This window comes from Puma concolor, chromosome B1 (genome assembly GCF_028749965.1).
Source record: "Puma concolor isolate L17-30 chromosome B1, mPumCon1.1.hap2, whole genome shotgun sequence".
Lineage (NCBI taxonomy): Eukaryota > Metazoa > Chordata > Mammalia > Carnivora > Felidae > Puma > Puma concolor.
In genome coordinates, this window is record NC_141670.1 from 28,903,522 (window position 1) to 28,924,650 (window position 21,129).

A 21,129-nucleotide genomic window follows, 5' to 3' on the forward strand; every position below is an offset into this window, starting at 1 on the left:
AGTAGAATCTCTTACGGATTTTGTAACTTTTAATTCACTCTTAATTATTAAAAGTCTGATTTAATTAAAATAAGAAAATACATTTATAATAGAGAAAATGAACAAAAGACCAAAATTGCTTCTTTGTAACAGCGAAAAAACCCCGAACAATAACTGTGCTGAGACTGATGAAGGAGAAAAAAAGATACAGATTCAAGGCAATTCCTTTATGAATCCCAGTAAGATTTCTTTCTTGCAGTTAGATAAAAATGATTTTAAAATTAATGTGGATGAGTAGGTACTTGAAAGGCATGGTTTATTTATTAAATGGTGCCAACATAAATTAAATATTTGTAATGAAAAAAGATCCTAATTGAGAACATAATACAATAGTTCAAGTTGGATATGAATGTACAGTATAATCATTCATTATACTCTCTAGAAATGCGAGGCATTTCCGGGGAAAGGAAATCTAGAACCTTAGGGAAATTATTAATGAAGTAAGTGACCAGGACAAATCCAGCTGGTAAAGAAGCTGGTAAAAAAATAAACAACAAAAAAACCCCACTGGTTAAAGAGAAAGAGATTATAATAAAACTAAACAGCACAATAGTAAAGATGGAATGGGAGCCATGACAAGAAGAGACTGTAGGTGCCTGGGTGGCACAGTCGGTTAGGCATCAGACTCTTGATCTTGGCTCAGGTCATGATCTCACGGTTTGTGAGTTCGAGCCCTGCATCTGGCTCTGTGCTGATGGCGCAGAGCCTCCATGGAATTCTGTCTCTCCTTCTCTCTGCCCCCTCCCCAACTTGTGCGCGCACCCTCTCTCTCTCTCAAAATAAATAAATACACTTAAAAAAAAAAAAACACAAAAGACATTGTAGTCAAAAAGGTAGAGACAGTCTGCAACACAGACACAGTGACTAGTACTTGTTTCTGGTAATGTGGAGTTTCCAAGTGAGAGTGAAACATTACACTGAGACCAAAGGCAGAAAGATCCAGCCCCATGGAAAGGAATGGGGTGGTGACAGAAAAATGGAAGGTCTTGAAAAATTCCTTCTGATGCCATCATAAACAAACAGAACACTCTGAGGGAAAAATGAATACTGGAGGAATTTTGAAAGATCTCCCAAAAGGTGAGGTTGAATTGATCATAAAAGAGGAAGATTATGATCTGTATCATGGTAAGAAAAAAAGCTCATACCAAAAAAAACCCAAAAAGCAAAAAACATACAGCCTAATGATTCAAGGGTTAACACCTAACTTCACACAGATTTCCAATAAATGTCTGTTGAATTAGTAAGGCCGGTGGGGGGGGGGAGGGACTGAAGAGGTAAAGTTATTTTTCATGGACTAGAAGCCTGTAACCCCTTAAAGGGGCAGAGGATACCCCTTAGCGGCTACCAGTAAAATCTATTAATTCTCTTGTTTCACTTACAGAATGTTGTTGACTTTTGCCTATCAATTTTAGCAACAGCATCTGGCTGAGTATCAGATCGTTTATTCTTACTGATTTCAGATTCAACATCTATGTAGCCGTTTTTTTGTGACACATATCTCATAAGATAAATTTACAAGTTATCCAGAGGTTTACATGTCAACACTTTGTGAAGACACAATAAAGAAAGCTCAATTTCATCCTTGTAGTGTCTCAGAAATCTACCCTAAACTCTCTCTCTCAAATTCTTCTTTAACTTGAGGTTTGGCTTAGGGGGAGGCAGTGATATTGGGAATGGCTACATGAAGAACAATGATAATCACAAATAGTTGTTTTGTTGTTGTTTTTTTTAAATTTTTTTTTCAACGTTTATTTATTTTTGGGACAGTGAGAGACAGAGCATGAATGGTGGAGGGGCAGAGAGAGAGGGAGACACACAATCGGAAACAGGCTCCAGGCTCTGAGCCATCAGCCCAGAGCCTGACGCGGGGCTCGAACTCCCGGACCGCGAGATCGTGACCTGGCTGAAGTCGGACGCTTAACCGACTGCGCCACCCAGGTGCCCCTGTTGTTGTTTTTTTAAACTGGCCCTTAGGAGCATCTGGCTGGCTCAGTCAATGGAACATGTGGCTCTTGATCTTGGGATCATGAGTTCAAGCCCTACCTACACTGGGTGCAGAGATTGCTTAAATGAATAAACTTAAAAAGACCCCAAAAGGGGCGCTTGGGTGGCTTGGTCGGTTAAGTGTCCGACTTCGGCTCAGGTCATGATCTCACAGTCTGTGAGTTCGAGCCCCGTGTCGGGCTCTGTGCTGACGGCTCAGAGCCTGGAGCCTGCTTCCGATTCTGTGTCTCCCTCTCTCTCTGCCCCTCCCCTGTTCATGCTCTGTCTCTCTCTGTCTCAAAAATAAACGTTAAAAAAAAAAAAAATTAAAAAAAAAAAAGACCCCAAAAAACCCAAACTGCCTCCTAGTCTTATACACAACAGGCAGAAGTTACTAAACAAAAGATGCTTCTAGATCATTTTTCATATAAAATTAACAGAAACTGGAAACAAAATAGCAAAGGAAGCTCATGTAGTTTTCTTACACTTTTAATTGTATTTAAGATGGACATTAGGACCATCTTATTTCTTTTCTGATAATCTTTGTTTATTCTGCTATTGCCAAATCCCAGAATCTTTTAGGAAAAGCACCATGTGAAGCTTATCAAATCCTCTTGGAAAAGATGAGCCATCTGTTGAGTCCTATTTCCCTGGAGGGCATTACTGTGAGTCAGAGACAAGGGCTTATAACTACACAGTAATTCCAGTAGCTACCTAGACTCACTACAGAAAATAACAAGGAAGATTAAAAAAAAAAAAAAAAAGCAAACATAATTCCCAAGAGAACAACTTTCCTCCGTTGGTACTTGTTTTACTTAGGTTTAAAGAGTTAGATAAGCAGAACCTGTGTGCTTCTGAAAATCAGTGCCCACATCAACCACTTCTCTAGAAAGATGTGCTGTATGAAAAGAAAACGTCATACATTAGAATGCACTACATATCTAAACTCCTGGACATTTAGAGTAAAACTGTACTAATTTGAATGATTATGGAAGAATAAAATCTTACTACCCCGGGGGTGAATGTAATAAATAGATTATGAAATGTTACCAAATAAAAACCTGAGATTTACCCAAAAAAATTAAGAGAAGCTCTCAGGTTTGTTTTGAAGACTTTGCTAAGACTGAACAAGCAATTTTTTCCCCAAATGCAAAAAAAAGTCTGGAACTGATCACAGTGACTAGTTAAAACATTGGCAGAAAAATATCTTAAAATCTCAGGCCCAGTTACAAGTAGCTGAGGCTAACCTGGCTACAGAGCTCAAACTCCTGCAACTTAACAGTCCAACTTTTCACTTTCCTTCCAAATTGTCTTTATGAAATTAACTTGAAAAAGAATGGTTTTGAAGTATTTATGACATAGTAACCAAAGGACTCTATACAAGAAGTCAGCAGACATGGATTTCTTGTCCTGATTCTGCCACTCACTAAACACCTGTTCCTAAGCTTTACTCTTCTCATCTGGTTTCAGTAAGGCTTAAAGCTGTAAACCGTAAAATGTTTTGCTTCCTCCTATTCCTATCCCACTCTTTACCACTACCAAGCTCTATTTATTTACATTTTCTCTGTGGTTCCACACAGGTACGTGCAAAAAACTGTACTGTGTATGCAAGCTGATGTCATAAAAGTTTGGCAGTTTCAGAAGTTAAAGAGCCTTGATACCCTTACTTTTAAACTATTTAGAAAACTTATTTCCTCAGAGTACATCTGTGTATGACTATGGCACTTTTATTTTTTTAAATGTCAACAGTTGGCTCAATTTCCATCCTCTGACATGTTTTGTTTTCAAAATCAAACAAGTATCATTTAAAACCCATCCAGTTAGGGGCGCCTGGATGGCGCAGTCGGTTAAGCATCCGACTTCAGCCAGGTCACGATCTCGCGGTCCGGGAGTTCGAGCCCCGCGTCGGGCTCTGGGCTGATGGCTCAGAGCCTGGAGCCTGTTTCCGATTCTGTGTCTCCCTCTCTCTCTGCCCCTCCCCCATTCATGCTCTGTCTCTCTCTGTCCCAAAAATAAATAAACGTTAAAAAAAAAAAAAATTAAAAAAAAAAATAAAACCCATCCAGTTAATATGTGGGTGACCACATGTGACAATAACACTTTTGATTAAAAATGGAGAAACAAAAACAATCTGGCTACAAAATAAATGTCTTATTCTGTTTAAGTACTAGCTCAAAGGTAATTCCAAACCTCAAATAACACAAATATTCTAAGCAATATCTGCATATTGGCCTGACCTTCCAATTTAGTTATTCAAAGATTCAATACTTATGGTAAATTAAGGTCAATTTTGGGGTGCCTGGGTGGCTCAGTCGGTTAAGCGTCTGACTTCGGCTCAGGTCATGATCTTGCGGTCCGTGAGTTCGAGCCCCGCGTCAGGCTCTGTGCTGACAGCTCGGAGCCTGGAGCCTGTTTCAGATTCTGTGTCTCCCTCTCTCTCTGACCCTCCCCCGTTCATGCTCTGTCTCTCCCTATCTCAAAAATAAATAAACGCTAAAAATAAAAATAAATAAATAAATAATTAAGGTCAATTTTGTATGGGTCAATGTTCTCCACTGGACTATAATTTACCCATTTTTAAATCTCCAGCACCAATCACAGATCCTCCTAAGTACCCAATAAAATTTCCTGCAAACGATACTTTAGTATTTCAATGTGTGGAAAAATACACATATTCCTCACATATCTTTTTTATTGTGAAATTATTTATAAGTCAATTATAAAGTAGATTACTGACAGTGAGTTTAAAAAATCAATATTTTAAGTAACAGCAGTAACAAAACCATTATTTGAAATACTTACCACTCCTCAATGAAATCTACCATCATACAGTTATGATCAGGACTCAGTCCATACATGAAAAATGACAAAGGAGTATCTACAAAAAAAGAAAAGGCAGAGGTGAAGAAAATTACATTCACATTCTCCGTCACGAATAAACTCTTTTTTGTTCTGCCATTTTTTCCCTTGTGAATTCTGCTTTCCTTTTAGTCCTGTTTCATTTTGGGGGAGGGTAGGTTCCGTTTTCTGCATGTCTCAGTACCTTCTCTATTACACCCTTGCATTCTTTTCTCCTCTCCTCTTCCTAAGTCTTTCTCTTCGCTTTAGTACGTTCTCATCTGCTATTCAGAATCAGCTCACCACTTTTATGCAGCCATCTAGCAGAGAAAATGACATTGTGACATAGCAGATGAGCTTGTCCTTGGACTTTTACATATAGCAAAAAACACTAAACACAAACACTGATAGTTTTATGCCAAAATTTTAATTAAGTCACTATAAACAGTTATGGTACATGCTATGCACCATCTAGGTACTTTATATACAGTATCTCATTTAATCTGCACTGATTAGCAGTATTACCATTTTTTCCAGATGAGAACAGGGAGAATCAAAAAATTTAAGAATCTTGCCTAAGGTTATCCAATTGCTAAGTTGGTTTTCAAGTCCAATCTTGATATCTGGATTCTAAACCACTAAACTATCCTAACCATTTTTTAAGTTTCTTTCTAGAGACATTTAAGCCATAACTCTAATAGTATGCACCATGGAAACAATAAGCAATTATAAAATATGTCCAAATCTTAATGACCTGTTTATAATTAGCTTCAAATTTATGTCTTGATTTCAGGATAATAGACTTATGCTTTGATTTCAGGATAATATTAAAATATGATTTATGCCCTGATTTCAGGATAGTACTACTGGTTACATAATAATCTCTATATGATGCTATTCCATACCTTAAAATGCTACACATTCTTTAAGAAAAAGTATGTTTTTATTACTGATACATCCAGCAAAATTTTGAACTCCAAATTCTAGAGTTTTTCTATTTTCCAAGTTAAGCATTCAAGAAAATAAAAAAAGTATTTAAAATAGACATTGTAGGAGCACCTGGGTGGCTTAGTCAGTTAAGTGTCCAACTTCGGCTCAGGTCATGATTTCACAATTCACAGGTTCAAGTCCTGTGTCAGGTTCTGTGCTGGCAGCACAGGACCTGCTTGGGATTCCGTCTCCCTCTCTCTCTGCTCCCCAACCCCCAAATAAATAAATTAACCTTAAAAAAATAAAATAAAATAGACATTGTAGATCTACTTTTGAAAAGAAAACGTCATTACTACACATTTTAAAACTCTGTAAAAACAAAAGAACATGTTAACCTTTACTGATTATTTTGCCAATGTTTTAGTGAAGTGCTTTAATGAAGTGTTATTGCCAAAAGGACCCAAAGAAATAAAAGTGGAAAAAATACACAGAAAAAATCAGAGTCAGTATAGTCACAGAATATCAAGGTAATAAGGATAAGAGACTGACATATAAAAATAAAATGACAACTAATTTGGAAACTAAAAATTCTGAGAATTTAATGATGATAGTCTATCACAAATTCCCACGATTGGAGCTAGCATTCACATAAGAATATCAATAATGGTATGAAATATTTAGTAATAATTAGATGGATGACATGTACATTTGGAAATCAACGATTAGTGCATTTGCTTGTCTACTGTAACTGTACTAAGTTAAAGGATAATTTTTAAGTCAGTACACTTAAGAATCCAAAGCAAACTTGTAAATTAAGACAACTGGGGTGTATAAAAAACAAATATGTATGAAGATGTAAAAGTTACCAATACTCTTAATTTGATCATAGAAGTTGCTTAAGAAAGCACAAAACACAAAAACCCTTGCGCAGAGCTGTTTCAGACTTTCTGGAATAGCAAAACCGTGGCAAACCCCTGAAATAAGGGGAAAAACTGGCTATGGGACACTGAAATTAAAAAGCAACACCAACCTAAGGCACCTGGGTGGCTCAGCTGGTTGAGCATTCGACTTCAGCTCAGCTCATAATCTCACAGTTTGTGAGTTTGAGCCCCACATTGGGCTCTGTGATGACAGCATGGAGCCTGGAGCCTGCTTCAGATTCTGTGTCTCCCTCTCTCTCTGCCCCTCCCCTGCCCCTGCTCACACTGTCTCTCTCTCTCTCTCAAAAATAAATATTAAAAAAATTTAAGTTTAAAAAAGCAACACCAACTACAAATTTAATAAAGAAGGTACTGATTCGGTAAGCCTTTCCACAAATTCATGGGAGGCATCATTAAAAGAGAAACTAAGGGATGCCTGGGTGGCTCAGTTGGTTACACGTCCCACTCTCGGGTTTGGCTCAGGTCGTGATAACATGGTTCATGAGAACTAGCTCCACGTCGGGCTCTGTGCTGACAGCATGAAGCCTGCTTGGGATTCTCTCTCCCTCTCTCTTTGCCCCTCCCCAGCTTGTGTGGGTGCTCTCTTTCTCTCTCTCGCTCTCAAAATAAATAAATAAACATTAAAAAAATAAGGAAAAACTGCCTTCAAGACTTTTCTCTACTAGAACCTATGTAGTACAGTAACTGAATTTAATCTGCAGAGGAATGTATGTTTGTATGGGTATGGTTGAAAATATTCACTAAAGTTTCTATTAAATATGAGAATTCTATATTCATTGATATATGTCAGATTTTCTTCTTTAGAACTACCCATTTACCAAGAAAAAGGGAGAAGACCTCAATTTCACCTCATTTTTAACCTGTTTCGGGAGAAGCTAAGAATGTATTATGTAAGAATTCAAATGGCAGAGAGTCAGGTCAACAAAACTGTTTAGTTGTGAGAAAAAAATCCACATGGGGGGGCGCCTGGGTGGCTCAGTCGGTTAAGCGTCCGACTTCAGCTCAGGTCACAATCTCGCTGTCTGTGAGTTCGAGCCCCGCGTCGGGCTCAGGGCTGATGGCTCAGAGCCTGGAGCCTGCTTCTGATTCTGTGTCTCCCTCTCTCTCTGCCCCTCCCCTGTTCATGCTCTGTCTCTCTCTGTCTCAAAAATAAATAAACTTAAAAAAAAAATCCACATGAAATGTCAATTTTCTATTCTTTAGGAACTTGTATTTAAGGCCAGAAAATACAGAAACAGATCAACTTAAGAAGATGAACAAGCAACACGTGTTTGGGTATAAAATTATATCGGAAAATTAAGTAAGCTTGTTATGAATTTGTCAAATTGACACATATTAACTGGAGCACGGGGTGCTGGATGGTGAACCAAGGCTCAACAACAGACCACAAGAAGAACTGAAGAGAAATTTGTTACAGGTCCTGGAGGAAGTACTGGACACACCTCAAGGGACTACACAGGAGATGAAGGCAGAGTGAAGATGCAGAGGCAGGACCTGGGCACATGCCTTTATTAAGGTCTGTGAACAGAGTGCTTTGGGGTTCCTGGGCTAAGATGGATTGGTCAACTCAAAACAAAAGAGCAGGGTTTTGGTAAGCTGCACAGGGGTCTTAACCAAGGGGAGCGTAAGGGAAAGGCAGTGGGAGGCAGGAGAGACAGGTGATCAAAAGGGCTGAAACTTCCATTTACTTGTGACTCTGAGGGATAATATCTAGGGCATGCATTTGCATGAGGGAGCTAGGGTCAGTTTCAGGTCACCAAAGGCTGCCTGGCCAAACAAAATGACTGCTGAGGCAGCTATACTATGGAGGAGCTTAGCTAAACTCTCAACAAAGCTTGAAGTGAAAAGAAGCAGAGAAATGACCAGTGTGGCAAGATTTGGGTAAAGAATCTATTCCTCGTAAATTCAGATATTTAGGTGGCTGAGTTTTCAATCAATTTTTATAGAAGTCTGAAAAAAGCTTTGTGTTGAAAAAGATTTTAACAGACACCTCTAAAAAATACTGTTCAGTAAGTTTGTTACCCAGTTATATACTATACATTCCAATTATAGTTCCCTAGATACACAAGCACCAGCAACTAATGTTCACATTCAGGAAATTACCTGTATTTCTGGTCTTAGTGAACGAAGGGCAGTGATTCTCAAATTGGGGTCCCTAGACCAGCAGCATCAGTATTACCTGGGAACTTGCTGGCAACGCAAATCTTCTGGGCTCATCCTAGACTTTCTGAATCAAAAAATCTAGGAATTAGACCCGGCAATCTGTGATTGGACAAGTTCTCCAGGTGATTCTGATGTAAGCTAGGTTTGAGATCTACTGGTAGGTAATTCTGAGGAAAGCATCCAATCAGCTACATAAGAATGGTTTCTTCCCCCTCCTCCCCCCCACCCCCCGTCTTCTTTTCCATTTTTAGTATTAGCAAGCAATTCTTTTCAACCAGAGTCACTATTAGGAGAAAGAAATGTTCTGAATTAGAAACGTCACTTTCAGGCCTAATGCTCCTGGCAAGGAAGAATCTGAAAGAAAGTTTTAAAAAGACTGTGGGTTTGCTCTTTTGGGGTGGAAAGGGAGGTAGGCAATCAATTCATTTAACAAGTATTTATCAAGCAGCTACCTTGTTCCAGGTACCCAGCAAGAAGGAAAGACAAGGAAGTAAAAAGAACTCTAAAAACCACCAACAATTTTAATTTGGATATCTTCAATGTAATTAACACAGGATGCCTATTCCAGGTGTGTACACAGGCAAAATACCAAATGAGTAATAAGTAATAATTATTTTTACACTGAAGCAATGGACTAGCAAAGCAAAAAACAAACAAACAAACAAACAAACAAGGTTCATTCCTGATGATCTAGAGTTGGTGATTCTCAAACTTTAACATATATCAGTCACCTGGAGAGCTTATTAAAACAGATTACTGGGTCCCACATCTCTAGAGTTTCCAATTCAGTATGTCTATGCTTGAAGCCCAAGAATTTTTTTTTCTTTAAAAAAATTCTTTTTGACATTTATTCATTTTTGAGACAGAGAGAGCGCGCAAGCAGGGGTGGGGCAGAGAGAGAGGGACACACAGAATCTGAAGCAGGCTCCAGGCTCTGAGCTGTCAGCACAGAGCCTGAAGCGGGGCTTGAACTCACAGAGTGTGAGATCATGAGCTAAGCTGAAGTCGGACACTTAACCGACTGAGCCACCGAGGCACCCCAGAATTTTTTTTTTTCCCTATCAAATGACCAGGTAATGCAGATGGTACTGGGACCACATTTTGATAACCACCAATCCAGATGATCAGGCATCATTAAATTTGGGCACTCCAGGAAGGAAAGGTCTAAGAATTACCAGTTCATTTCTCAAGGCCTTCTCATTTGTATTTATCGCTAAGATTTAGTCTGTCTCCCTGAGGGCAAAGAGAATAGGAGGGACGGATTATCTTTTAAACTATGTGGTTTAATTATTTTATCACAACCCAAATTCAGTTGACTATGTTGCCTTAATCAATCTACAGTATGAGGGTTTCTTAAACTAGAAGCAAAAGCCAGTATTCAAACATTTCCATGGTTTTGTGGTGACTCAGAAGTCCTAATTTTGTTTTGATGTCCTATAGTGTATGAACGGATTTTTCTAAAAATTTGGGGGCAGGCTCTCCCTTCAGTCCCAAGGAGGATCCTGTATCTATTTAATTATACACAGTCAAATGAGAGTAAAGTTAAAAGTAATTTATATGCTTTAAAGACTATCCCAAGAGTCTAGGCTATGGGAAAGCGTACTCCTAGTCCAGCTGCTTTTCATCAGGGGAATAATTAAACTTAAGGGGCCTCCAAGGGTTAGGACTCCCCTGCTTCCTTTCCCTTTGGAGTCCAGGAGCTTTGGTAAAAACAGATCAGGTTCCACAAAGAGGCCACGGTCATCCTGGCCACAGAGAAAGGTGAGAAAACAAGTCAACTCTTCATTAACTCAATCCTCCAGTCCTAGCTCTTCCTTCAACCTTCTCAAATGCCCAGATTCTAACAGGCTTAACCAAAAAGAAACACTCTACCATGAAGTAAACTAGCAAAGGATACTCTGCAACCTATTTTACATGGAAAAAAACCTGGATTACCTACACTCCTCCTATATATCAACCTTGTTTTATAATTTATAGGTGAACATAATGAGAGATTGTTACTACTTAGTGAGCCCAATTAATAAATACAAAGAATGCCTTCCTCTAAGTTACTGTATTGAAAACGAGTGAAAAGCAAATGAAACAGCAGGAAAGTTACCCCCTTGCCAGCCTAAAGCCACTTCTTTCCTCCCTATGCAGATATAAACAGAGAGATGATTGCCTAACCAAAGTTCTGGAAAGCAGATGTGTTGCTCGAAGGGTACAAAATGTGGATGTGTATTGTGCTACCAGGCTGTCAAAGATGAAGAGATCAATCGATAGAACTCCAAACTGAGTGCATTCTCTGTGTGGCAGAAGAAAATTACATACAAAAGGAGTTAGGGAATTGTTGTAAAAGCACAGGAATGAGATTAGTAGCTAATCTATTACGGCTATGAGACTTTTAAAAACATATTAGGGAAATACAAAGGCATAATCAGATGACTAAAGATAATGACATACAATTTTTAAGGGAGTTAAACACATGAAACTCTTGGAAGAGAAAAAATAATAATAAAGAGCTCCTTATTTAATCCTTGTAGAAGACTTATCAGTTATTTTCCCCAATAACAAAGTAATCTCTAAAATTGGTCTTACCTAAAAACCCACACAGTTCATTTTTATTAATATAGGTATACAGGTAATAGATGAAGCATCATTTGATAAATTTCTAACTAGGACTGAACCAACAATGAGTCAACTTTTCCTCTTGCATTGGATTGTTTTCTAGTTAAAAACCAACAGTATTCCTCAGATAGCCCTTCAAAGTCAATGAATGGTGTACTGAATCATTCTTGCTATTCAAAGTGTTGTTTTCATTTTAAAACATTAAGCTATCTTTCTGTGTTGGTCCAAAAAATTCAACATCTTGTATGGAAAATACAGCCATCAATTATTAGTTACCTATTCTGGTCTGCTAAACCTAAAAAAATGCAAGGTTGAGGCCAGAAAGATAAAGCAAAAAAAAATTTTTAATGTTATTTATTTTTGAGAGAGAGAGAGAGAGAGACAGAGAGGGAGAGAGAGAGAGAAAGCAGGGGAAGGACAGAGAGAGAGGGAGACATAGAAACTAAAGTAGGCTCTAGGCTGTCAGCACAGAGCCTGATGCGGGGCTCGAACCCATGAACTGTGAGATCATGACCTGAGCTGAAGTCAGACGCTTAACTGACTGAGCCACCCAAGCGCCCCAAAGTAAAAATTTTTTTAATGTTGGTTTATTTTGAGAGAGCATGTGTGGGCATGTGAGGGGCAGAGAGAGAGGGGGAGAGAGAATCACAAGCAGGTTCTGCACTGTCAGTGCAGTGCCTGATGCAGTGCTCTGTCCCATGAATAGTGAAATCATGACCTGAGCCAAAATCAAGAGCCAACGCTCAACTGACTGAGCTACCCAGGTGTCCCAAAAGATAACTATTTAATATTGGATCATGTATATCTGTAAAGGAGTCACACCCAGAAAACACTAATATGCAATTATAATTCTTAAATAAATATATCAAATTATATATCCTTCTGATAGAAAAGGCATGATGTTCATTTTAAAATTAATTTTTTTCCATATTTAAGTTTAAATTTGAGAAGCTAACAACAATAATAATATGCACCCTTATCCTATCAAGAATGGATTTCAATATAATTTGTCTATTTCTAACATCATACTCATTTTAAGAGTCTACCTGACTGTAGTAACAAGACTTCTCAAAAATTCTGTAGAAGCCATGTCTGAAATACTAAAATAAACCTGGTGAGGATTACACCAAGTAGACAGACTGGAGAATTCCAATAAACCTGTAGGCAAAATTTGAGTATTATCGAGTCTCCAGAAGAAAACTAACCAGAACACCCTACGCAAGGAAATGAATTTGCATCATTTTTCTTGGCTTTTCTGATGATAGTCTTCTGTTAGACTAAAAATTTTAGTCCCATTTTTAAATAGTCTACAAATATGAGGTGAACAAAACAGACCAATTTGCCATTAGCTCTCTTCAGACTCAGAAAATCTGCAGCAAATAATTTTCCTTAAAAAATTTAGCATAAGTAATTTAGATAAATTGTTGGTTTTTTGCAAAAAAAATTTTTTTAAAGTGGGCTCCATGCCGGTGTGGGGCTTGAACTCATGACCCTGAGATCAAGAGTTTCATGCTCTACCTACTGAGCCAGCCAGGTGCCCCCAGATAAATTATTTTTAAAGGAAAATTATTTGATTCATTCATGACTTAGATCAGAGATAAATAGTTCTGGTGGCAGTATGGTAAAGCCAGATCACCTAGTTTCAAATCCTGTTCTGCCCTTACTAACTATGCAACTTTGGACCAGTTACCTAATCTCTCTGTGCCTCAATTTCTTCATATATTAAAAATAGGAAAATTAACAAATATCTACTCAAGTTAATTCAGTTGATCAATACTCCCCTGCTGTATGAGTAACTAAATTAATATATGCAATATATACAACTGACTTACAGAACAAAGCACTATTCAGTGTTGGTTATTATTATTAGTCTGTGTTTGATCACATAATGAGATAAAATTTTTAAATTCTTACAGTTTAATGTTAATCATCTAACATTCATCCTCTCTTTTTCTAAATTTTTTTTTCAACGTTTATTTATTTTTTGGGGGACAGAGAGAGACAGAGCATGAACGGGGGAGGGGCAGAGAGAGAGGGAGACACAGAATCGGAAACAGGCTCCAGGCTCTGAGCCATCAGCCCAGAGCCTGACGCGGGGGCTCGAACTCACGGACCGCGAGATCGTGACCTGGCTGAAGTCGGATACTCAACCGACTGCGCCACCCAGGCGCCCCCATCCTCTCTTTTTCAAATATTCATATGATTTATTGACCTGTGAAGCCCTATTCTCTTTTTAGTTTTAAGAGAGAGCAAAACTAGGGGTGCCTGGGTAGCTCAGTCGGTTGAGCGTCCGACTCCCGATTTAGGCTCAGGTCATGATCTCACAGTTCATGGGATTGAGCCCCATGTCCAGCTCTGCACTGACTGTGCAGAGCCTGCTTGGGATTCTCTCTCTCGAACTCTCTCTGCCCCTACCCTAATTGTGCTCTCTCTCAAAATAAATAAACTTTAAAAAATCCTTCAAAAAAAGGAGAACAAAAATATATAAAGTGCATGTATTTGTATGGGCTAAATATCTCAGATAGGCAGGCACATAATAAACTTGGAAAAACTAAAATACTAGGTTTAATTGATTGAAACGGGCTTTAGAGACAACTGCAAATATAAAAGGCTGGGTTTTTGAGAGAGAAAGATGGATTTGTGAAAATTTTCTTTAAAAATTTGCCCTTTTGCTCTTTGAAGTAGCTTCTTATTCCTTGACTATTTCATTATACACAATATACCCCACAGAGTATAAAGGCTGTATAAACCTGGAGACTGTTGTACTGGGCAGGGTGAGTCAGAGACAGAGGAATGCCATGTGGTTTCACTCATATTTAGAATTTAGTAGACAGAACAAATGAGCAAGGAGAGGGGGGAGAGAGGGAGCAGACCAAGAGGCAGACTCTTGTCTGTGGAGAGGAAACTGGTGGTTGTGTGGGGGGTGGAGTGGGTGATAGGGATTCGGGAGGTGCACTTGCTCTGATGGGCACAGGGTGTTGTGTGGAGGTGTTGAATCGCTATATTGCACACCTGAAAATGGTGTTGCACTGTGTGTTAGCTAACTGAAATTTGAATAGAAACTTAAAATGGCGCACCTGGGTGGCTCAGATCCTGATCTCACAGTTTGTGGGTTCAAGCCCCACATCGGGCTCTGTGCTGACAGCTTAGAGCCTGGAGCCTGCTTTGGGTTCTGTGTCTCCTTCCTTCTCTGCCCTCCCCTGCTTGTGCTCTCTCTCTCAAAAATAAATAAACATTAAAAAAAATTTTTTAAGGAAACTTAAAAAAAAGAAAGCATAAATCCAAGGTCAAAGGGCTTACAGACTTTCCTGACCACCATTATGATATGCAATTCTACTAGCAAAGAATTTGATTTTATAAAAGCTTAGTCCCTTTTGAATTTGTTCTTTTATTTATTTTTTATTTTATTTGAGAGAGAGAGAGAGAGAGAGAGAGAATGAATCCCAAGGAGGCTCCACACTCAGCACAGACCATGACCCTGGGATGATGACCTGAGTAGAAATCAAGAGTTGGACACTCAACTGACTGAACCACCCAGGTGCCCCAGGATTTGTTCTTTTATACTAATGGTACAAAATTATGGCAATGTTTTCATCTACTGATATTAGGAAATATTTGTTCATGTCTTCCTTCATTTCATTTTTTGCTCATAGTTTCTGCTAAGACCTATCATTAAAATGCTTACATGAACTTGAAATGTCCCTCTAAAAGCTTTACTTGTAAGCCACAGAGTATAGAACACTGGCTTATCAAAAAAGAGGCCACTACAAGGTGCAATAACTATAGACTAAAGAAAGCAGCAAAGGACTGGCAGTCAAAACCTAGGTCTGAATCCCAGTTCTGCTAATATCCAGCTATTACACTTTATAAACTGGGAACATGTTCCTGTACAACTACTTCAAGTTTATTATTGCTAAATTTGTTTTGGGGGGAGAGAGGCTCACATCTTTTAGAGTCTGATGAAGCTACATATTTTCCTCAGCAAAAATTATCACAATCCACACATTTTTTTTTTGCAAACAATCAGGGGCTTCAAGTAATTACCAAAGTCCATGTGTCCTAAATTAAGAACCTCTAGACAAGAGGATTACAATGGTTTCTGCTGATTTAATATACAAAAATGCCATTTACTCATTCCCCTCCTTTTCTCTCTCTCACACACACACTTTGCAGTTTTGCTGTTCAACCTATAAACACAGCAGTGCTAACAAGCTTATGCTTATAAAAGTGAAAAAGAAATTAAGTTTTACCTTCACTGGCAAAAAGTAAGTGTGCCCCCCAACTCGAGGTGTGTGCGCCAGTTTCAGATTGTATCCTGAGAAGCTAGACACTCAAGTCAGTGATTTTCTCTCTTGCGACATTGTCCTCCATATCCTCAAGTTGAGTTACAGTAGGTTAAACTTGTCAGAAACACTTAAAAATCAAAATGGCTTTATATATACAGGGTCTAATAAGCACTACCAAAGCCATCCAATATGAAAATGACGTTCTGATAAGGATTTAATTGTTCACATATATCCACAGCCATACTAATGACAGCAGCAGCTGCAGCTTTGCCAAAGTCTCAGCTGTGGTAATTAAAGACAGACTCTCAGGAGCAACTAACTATCGTTAGTTTCACAGGGCAGTAATTACAAAGGCTTTGCATTATGTGGATTATACATTCCAAGGATATAGAGTTGCTACCAGACTTCAGAGACTATCTTAAACAGGCAAAATTGCTCATTAAAGCAATCATCAAATTTACTCTATCAATGAGTTTAAAATTCTCTTAAGTTTGGGGGGAGGAGCCGAGATGGTGGAACAGCATGGAAGTTTTTTTGTGGGTCTCGGGTCCGTGAAATACAGCCAGACGAACACTAAACCATCCTGCACACTTAGAAAACTGATCTGAGGATTAACACAACAATCTGCACAACCTGAACCACAGAATTCAGCAGAAAGAGAAAAAATTCATTTTTATTTTCATTTATTAAAAATATTTTTCTTTAATTTTTTTCTACTATATTTTTTACTTTTGTGTAAATTTTCAAAAATTCTCTTAAGTTTGTTCAGCTTACTATGCATCTTTACTTCACCTTGTAAAATAGAGCTATTTTTAAAAAGTTATTTTTTGACAATCTAAGCCTACCTCTGGACTAACTTCATATAACTGAAAGTATCACAAAGTAAAAACAAACCAGCCTAGAATATCACTTATAAACACACAAAAAAATCAATGAATAAAACACTGGTATCCTGGAAATATTTTTTAAACCAAAAAGAGTTCCTTTTTGATAAAAGTACGTAACAAATATGAATGGAAAAAGGTAAGGGTTAAAGGAAAATTAATCCCAACTGTGCAACACATTTAGGGTTTGCAGTTAATCAGATTCCATCACATCTAATGGGATAACAAGCAGGCACTTCATATTCCTTAAAGCATTCTTCTTCAAAGCAAAGACATTTACAAATAAATAAAAAATAGGAACATAGCAAAAGCTGACCAAAGCAACACATTTACCAAAAATCAGAATTGCCAATTTTCTAAAATTAATCTTCAGGTATTGTAAAAACGGTGATTGTTATCCCTAATTTAAAAATTTTGTAGGGGCGCCTGGGTGGCGCAGTCGGTTAAGCGTCCGACTTCAGCCAGGTCACGATCTCGCGGTCCGTGAGTTCGAGCCCCGCGTCGGGCTCTGGGCTGATGGCTCAGAGCCTGGAGCCTGTTTCCGATTCTGTGTCTCCCTCTCTCTCTCTGCCCCTCCCCCGTTCATGCTCTGTCTCTCTCTGTCCCAAAAATAAATAAACGTTGAAAAAAAAAAAAATTTAAAAATTTTGTAATCCAGGTAAACTATATCATGTTTAAGTATAATAAAAAATAACTCTATAACTTAAAAGTGCCTTAGTAGCTGGTGTACTGAGAGAAAAAGTAATCCTTAAGTCACTTGCAATTGAGTACAAGTACCATTATAATATATTTTATTAACAAAAGTAGTCTAATTATATTTTACTGGTTGTAGAAAGCATCTTAAAAATGTAAACATAATTGATATATAACATTTATAAGTTTCGGGTGTGCAACATAATGATTTCATATGTATATACTGCAAAATGATAAAACCTTTTAATGTAGTAAACTATAAAAATAAAATAAGGCTGAAATACACACTAAAATTATCACTAGTGTTAAATTTCCAGAAAATTTAAAACTTATCATGCTTATTTTTCCTGTTGATTAACAACTAACCTCTAAAGATAATTGCAATTTTCCCCTAGTCATACGAATTCTTCAATAATTTTTTAAAAGTTTTATTTATTTATTTATTTATTAAAAGTAATCTCTCTACACCCAACGTGAGGCTCACACTCATGACCCTGAGATCAAGAGTTAGATGCTCTTTTGATTGAACCAGCCAGGCGCCCCAAATTCTTCAATAAATTTTTAAAAAGAAAATACGCATAGGTTTTCAAGACATTTAGGCATGGTCTCCAAAATTTTGACATCTTTATGATTAGACTCAGATTTTAAAATATCTGGGGAATAAGATAAAGACAGTTTTCTATGTGTGTGTTTAAATTAGAAGCTTTCAAGAAAATGAGCAATGACAAAGCACTGAAAATACCTATAAATACTGATTTCAGTCCTCCAGTTCCCTTGGCCTCTTCTGTTAAAATGTCCTCCTTTCCAATGAACACTGACATATTTTTTTTTCAATTTTTGAAATTTATTGTCAAGTTGGTTTCCATACAACACCCAGTGCTCATCCCAAAAGGTGAACACTGACATATTTTGAATGAAGTCTAAAACCTTTTTAGATTACCTAATATATTTTCTAAAATGTGAATTCAATGACACTTTTCTTAAAGCTTGTACCATTTCTATTGGTACCTCCACACATACACACTTGGCACATAATTGACAAAAAAACAAATTCAAAAACGTAAATAAGCGAATTACAATTTTGTGTCACTTCCACTTTATATTTTGAAATAGTCCCACACTCATCTGTCACCCCAAAAGGCAAGCATTACACTTACGTGTTGGGGTGCTTTACATTGCACTTGGAGCCCACAATTTTTAAAACTTGAGGAGCACTGGAACTGTCCAGTGCACTGGAAAAGCCCAGGAACTGTCGACCTTTCCACTTTCTGTACCATCCTTACTAAACTGCTTTCCACACAGCCACCAGGGCGGCCGTGTACCCCAAACCGAGCATTCCAAATAAATTCAACCCCAGAGCGGAAACGATGGAAACTGCCTTAAAAGACTGGAGTAGGAATGGGCTTAGGCAGTGGCTCATACTAAACTACCTGAGGTCAGGAGGCTTTTTCTGCACCCACGCCAGGGTGGGACCCGAAAAGTTTCAGTACGTTCAAAGAACTGAACCAAGAAGTCAAGAATGATCAAAGCGAAGCAGTCTCGCAAAACCTCCACTCAGCCCTTACAACGGCCAAAGCGCCTCGGACACGCGGCGGCCGCCTCCCCGGGCGCGAAGGTCCGCCCGCCCGCCAGCCCGATCTGCCGTCGGGGGATGCTCACCTCGGGCTCACCCTGCACGCCCGCCTCCCGAGCCGCCCTCGCCACCCCGAGCTCCACGGGCTCCTGCAGCGAGACAGCGGGCGGCCAGCGCCGGCGGGCATCGTCCGAGCGCGCGGGCTCTGCTCCGCCGCGATGCGGCGCGCGGACGCCCCGGGTGGCCCGGGCGGCTCAGCGCCTCGCGACTTCGCGAGAGCAGCAGTCACCCGGGCGGCGTTCCCCGCCTCCAAGCTCGGGAGTCGCTGGGTTGTGCGTGGGTGCCAAGTTGCGGCGGGAGAGGGCGGCAACCCCCACCCCCGCCCTCCCGGATCCTGAAGCCCCGCCGCGGTCCCGCCCCGCCCCCAGGGAAACCGCTAGGAAGCTAATCCAACCCTGGCGCCTGGCCCCGTGCGAGGCACACAGCATTCGCACTGCTCCCTTCGACCTTGTGGCAACTGAGAATCAAGAAGTCGGGGATCCGTCCAAACTGTAGGGTTTCCCCTCCCGGTTACCGGTACCTGAATCTCCGTGGTGTCGGGATACCTCTGCACGGGGGCGAAGGACGCGCGAGCGTGGGAAGTAGCTCATCCAAGGGAAGCTAATATTTAGCCAGTAACCAGGCCGGCGGAGGCCCACCTTTGGGCTCAAGTTAAGAATCCCTGAACTTCATGATGATTAACATGCTTTCCCTAATTCACCAAAAACCTTGCCAGCTTCTAAAGCTCGCCACCACATTCCCCACAAACCTTATGCAGCTTTCTTTGTCCAGTCAGTTCCTCAGAATCAAAATCTTCACAGCGAAACAAAACTCCTGGCACTTGCTTCCCAAGAAACTTCAGGAACAAGCGGTGCTCCCAGGCACGTGCGCACGCGGAGGCGTCCGTGCGCGGAGGCGGTCGCTTCTGCACGTGCTCATTGGGTGGAGCAAGAGGTCCTGTTGGGGAAGGCCTGAAGAGCCAGGGGATGGAGGACTGGGTGGACGTGGACTTTGTAGACTAGTTCGGTGTCCCAACGTGAAACGTGTGCTCAGCGCATACTCCGTTTGCACATGATAGGCTCTCAACAAACGTGTGTTGAATGACTACGTGAATGTAATATGTTTGCTACTGGCATCCTTTCGACTCAGATGGAGAGCTGGGTTTTCTTCCATAAACTGAACAGAATGGGCCTTGCTTAAGTAAGCCTCCAGGTATCCTCAGCTCTACTGAAACAGCCATTCTGCTACAATTTTTGTTCACTTTATAATTTAAAATTTTTGGAAGGACTTTATATATGTTCCACAGGTAATGGCCAGCTGCCTTTAGCTAGAACTTGAGCCTGGAGGTAGCAAACACATCACAAGTCTGGAGGATCTAAATTATCTCTTTGTAGCATGGCCTCTTAACAGTCTTGATTCAAGGGTTATGTAGATCGTAGAATACAGGTACTCCAGTAGAGGAACTTGGATTTAGTTTTGCAGTCCATGCTTGAAGCATCCTGCACGTTCATGGGTAAAGATGTTGGGACAAGGAACCCAAATGGTACAACATTTCATTTCCCAATAGCCACTTAATTTAAGGCAAATTTTAAATGTATTTTGAAACTGGAATGTAGCATGTCATGAGATATTTTTTTTTTTAAAAAATCAGTATACAGCAAGGTTTTTGTTCCTTGGATTGAAGGTCTTACCTTAAATCGAAAGGGGAGTTTCAGGGATCTGTGAATACCCTAAAGTGATACGAAAATGAAAATGTTTAAGTTCAGTTTAGTGAGAAAAGGTTCTGTATTTTTATCAGATTCTCAGATGTGTGACACTCCCCGAAGTGGTAAGAACTGCTTTATGTTTATGTGCCTATAAAACATTGGTATTTCAAGAGATTATTTTAAGTTCCAGTTTTGCTCCATTTGTGAAATAAAATTTTATTGCTCTTTTTATACTCTATTTTGACAATAAACAAAAGTTCATAATTGACCTACTTCTCATTTTCTCCTTCATTGACCCTTATCCTTACATTTGTTTTTATTTTTTTAAGTAATGTCTACACACAAGGAGGGGCTCAAACTCATGACCCTGAGATCAGGCGTTGCAAGCTCTACTGACTGAGCCAGCCAGGTGTCTCCCTTATCCTTCCTTTTACACTTAAGAGTTAA

The 21,129-nt window shown here is 39.4% G+C and overlaps 1 protein-coding gene and 1 long non-coding RNA gene across 6 annotated transcripts in view; one reads left to right on the plus strand and one right to left on the minus strand.

Annotated features, from left to right (window-relative positions):
- The window catches only part of LOC147581533 (uncharacterized), a 45,128-nt gene extending 33,727 nt beyond the window's left edge, over positions 1-11,401 (plus strand). The window contains exons 1-4 of one of the 2 annotated variants that reach the window (XR_015250007.1): positions 1,067-1,116; positions 7,935-8,247; positions 9,357-9,462; positions 11,034-11,401. This is a non-coding gene — a long non-coding RNA (uncharacterized LOC147581533). Of the gene's footprint in view, positions 1-1,066; positions 1,117-7,934; positions 8,248-9,356; positions 9,463-11,033 lie in introns of those variants that run through there. The other variant, XR_015250008.1, reaches the window with a different exon arrangement.
- The window catches only part of TEX15 (testis expressed 15, meiosis and synapsis associated), a 103,318-nt gene extending 83,473 nt beyond the window's left edge, over positions 1-19,845 (minus strand). For all 4 annotated transcript variants that reach the window (XM_086703382.1, XM_086703381.1, XM_086703380.1 and 1 more), the window contains exons 1-2: positions 19,746-19,845; positions 4,825-4,900 (exon numbers count right to left, since the gene is read on the minus strand). The gene's annotated coding sequence lies outside the window, so the exon portion shown is untranslated. The remainder of the gene's footprint in view (positions 1-4,824; positions 4,901-19,745) is intronic.
- Positions 19,846-21,129: the final 1,284 nt, after the last annotated feature.